The following is a 4,266-nucleotide window of genomic DNA, read 5'->3' on the forward strand; positions in this document are numbered from 1 at the left end:
CACAAGGGACTTCTATCCAAACCATTCTCATAACTAAACTTGAATAGTCAGAATCAATGTGCTAAACTCCTGATCTCAGGTTAGTCGCAGCCTCAACCAAAATCCTAGCCATTGCGAAGGCACACGTAACAAATAGTTGCGCACCACTAGCCCAAGTGGATAGTGAATGAATGAGTATACAACACCTACTCAATAAGTTCACATATCAGTACTGTACATCTATGGGATCATCACTGGGGTCTATTACACTCTAAGCCAGCTTGCCACCCCTATCCGAGCGCACAACTGGGTATGTGGAAGAGACCTCACTATCCGCCTACCAATATCAAGTCCGGCACGTCAATAGCAGACTCATTCCTCAAGCTGGTCAAACTCAACCTAGATATTGCCCCCTTAGTCAGGCCCCAAACCCGGGGACGGACAGCTTCCGTAATGCCCCAAATTCGACACTCGACTTCCATACACCAAGTCCCGAGTTCAGCGCACCATAAGGAAGATTTTTGACTGATTTTTTTTGGTATATACATATAATAATACCTGAGCATGAAGATCCATGATCAAACTACCAAGCAACACTCTACATTATAAGTCCTGATGGTTATAAGTATAATGCTTTACAAAAGGTACGTAACGTCAACATTGCCAAATCGAAGAATAGATGCAATGCATCGAGAAAGCTAAGTCTTCCAAGCTACTCCAGCCCTGAAAAAAATGGGAAATAGGAGGCTTAGGCAAAAAGCCTAGTGAGTACACACATGTGTGTAGTGTGTCCTACATGCAAGCAAGATAAATATGCTATAAGGAAATCATACCACAGCCATAACCATATTACATGCATCCGTAATCACATCATCATCATCATATTATTATGCTATAATTATACAATATCGAAAATACTGACAAGTCCATGAGTCATACAATATCAAAGTAAACAATATAAATCAGCATGTAAATGAGGAGTTATAAAGAGCCAAATATCAGATGTCGAGGATGCAATGCAATATACAATTCCTGATGAGTTCACGAATACCGTCAGCCATATCTTATTGAAACATAGTAACCCGAAATGTTAAATGTTACTAATGCAATGCAATATGTGGTGCGAATGAAATGACTATGCTGGATGAAGTCGGGATGGTAGTACGTAGTATCGCAGACTATGGGGTCTATCACAAAGGACTTCTATCCAAACTAGTCTCATACCTAATTTGGATAGTCAGACTCAATGTGGTAAACTTCTAATCTCAGGTTAGTCCCGCGCCCCAACCGAAATCATGGCCATTGCGAAGGTACGCGTAACAAATAATTACACACCACCAGCCCGAGTGGATAGTGAGTGAATGAATGAATGAGTATACAACTCTTGCTCAATAAGTCCACATATCAGTACGGTTCATCTCTGGGATCATCACCGGAGTTTAGTACACTCCAAATGGCATTGTTGCTCTCCCAGCCGCACAGTCCAAGTGAGCGTAAGAAACCTCACTATCTGCATAGTCAATAGTCTGCCAATACCTATCCGGCACGTCGATAGCGGACCCATTCACGAGCTGGTCAGACTCAGTCTAGTAATGCCCCCTACTCTTTGGCGGGTAAGGCCACACCCCCTCCCAACCGACCACGACACAGTGGGAAACGCGGCCTCCTAGTATTCGGCACTCGGGCGCTCATGTATCCACTCGGTCTAGACATTGGGGCGTCTCCTGGCCTCGGAGGTTTAAGAATTTTCATCCAAGGACATCTATGGCACCCGTATGCTAGAACCAAATATTTTCAGTGTCCCATCTGGCCATCCACGATATGCCTGTGGAGGCTATAGCCCTAATGTCGCTAGGGCACACAATGCAAGATGCATGAGTCATATAATACAGTCATGCATCAATCCTGCGCATACCGTGCACTCATGTGAGATGACCTCCGCCTATCAGGGAGTCTCATAACAATCTGCCCAACGACATATGCAATGGTCAACCACATCTCATAACAAACATGCAGATGATACGTATGGGCATGTATGATGATGCTATGCTGTCACATACTCATAATCAGTATCAATAACCGGCCTTAACAATCGACTTCGATAATATGGACATTTAACTAACATTGTCCCTTAAGGAATGACCCACATAAACATCAATACATACATCATGGTGAAATCACACATCACACGGTCCTCATATACATCGCTTTGGGTCTCACACAAGGGTCGCACATTCATCTCATTGGGCCTCACTCATGGGCCGGATATACATCACATTGGGCCGTATCATATGTACACTACACATCGCAATGGACCTCGGCTCATGGGCCATGAATACACTACATCAGGCTTCACGACCCATAGGCTTCAAATACACAAGGGGTGAGCCCTACACATGGGCCTTAAATACATCACAATGAGCCACAACACATGGCCCTAAAATATATCTCAATGAGCCAAGCCCATGAGTCTCAAATACATCACATTGGGCCTCGCCCATGGGCCTCGAATACATTGCAAGTGGCCTTAAATCTACTTCACAGGTAGACCACATACCTGGGCCTAATACACATCACTATGGGCCGCATCACATGGGCCGAAAATACATCACAATGAGCTTCATCATATGGACCGAAAATATATCTCAATGGGCCTTGCCCATAGGCCACGAATACATGACTACACCAATTATGATAAGTCTTATACTACAACCACTTCACACGTCACATAGTTAATGGCTCATATTTGGTGTCGCATGGTTAAAGACCAAGACCCACATTTCATCGTACCATTTACGGTTTAGAGATCACAATGTATAGAATCTAGGACCTTGATAGCATTAGCTTGGGTAACATAACTCTACATCACATTCGGTTTAGTGTACAACTTAGTTATATGTGATTCAAGTGGCGGTATCTATATCAATAAGCACAAACCTACGCTGTTGAATGACCATCAATGCCACTTGATTTCATATGGTTAGCTGGCCTTGTACGTATTTCTCATTCATACAATTAAATGACTACATAAACTACATATACTCCACCATTGCCTATGATTAGGTGGCTATATATACATCAAATACCTGCATGATTAATGGTCCAAACAGGTATATCACACCCTCACACCACTAGAGTCTACATATTTGTTATAATTAAACATGTTTAATGGTTTAAACACAAGTCACATGATCCTATTACTTAAGACCGTACTCTAACCAAAGTACCAAGTGATCAAGGGCTATCCACAACCAACCCATTAAAGGGATTATTCATCATTACTTTAAAAATTACAATACTAGTTCGTCATATGTTCAACACATGGAGATTACCAACCCTTGTCGAAGAGGCCCAATGGTTGGCCCAAACAAGGCTACCACTGATGGGCCCACATGGCGTTCACTCAAAATGAGCCTTAACATTCTTGGGCCCACACATCAATGGAATTTACAATGAGTTCTAAGTGGTGGAGCTCATGGGGTTTTCCTATGAGGTTAAGTCGTGTGTGACCCACTTAAGACTTAGGTCTGCTTTGATTCTAGTCCAAATCCTAAAATGATATGAGGAAGTGGATGGTCCACATGAATTAACTAGATACACCATGGTGGCCTTAGGTTGGATTCAATAGTTAAGTCTTTATTCTCACAGCCTTATATTGTGTGGTCCAATTCAGGTTGGATTGACTGATCTTTGGGACAATGCCCTAGAGGGGACCCGGTACATGGGCTAGATGGGTTGAATATCTAATACATCATCAGGATGGCCCTTAATAAATTTTTTAGTGATGAGAATTCAATTTACATTATTTCATAATGAACGGCTATCTAATCATTGGATGGGCCTGAGTCTTGGTAACATACCGTCAAAGGGGTTGATAAAATAAATAAACGATGAGGATCTTGAATATAAATAATGTCATAACCATGGTGGATTAAGTGGCATAACACCTACATCAAAGTGGGCCATACCACACACAAGTTGAGAGGGTTATCCTCCCTTAAATATTCATAATTATTTGTTGGGCCCGCAGAGGTGTGGTTTATAAATCCAGCCCATCCATAATGTGTGTCCCACTTGGTTGAGGGGTCAGACCAAGTTTCAGATACATCCAAATTTCAGGTGGACCTAACACATGCTTTTACATGCTCAAGCTTCGAGTTGTACGAATGGTTCAAGGAGATCATAGTTACATGGGTGCTAAAGTGATGTATTTATTATACCTACACCGTTCATCTATTTTTAGAGATCATTTTAGAAAATTATCCAAAAATGAATCATAACCAAAGA

This window comes from Magnolia sinica, chromosome 4, assembly GCF_029962835.1.
Source record: "Magnolia sinica isolate HGM2019 chromosome 4, MsV1, whole genome shotgun sequence".
NCBI lineage: Eukaryota > Viridiplantae > Streptophyta > Magnoliopsida > Magnoliales > Magnoliaceae > Magnolia > Magnolia sinica.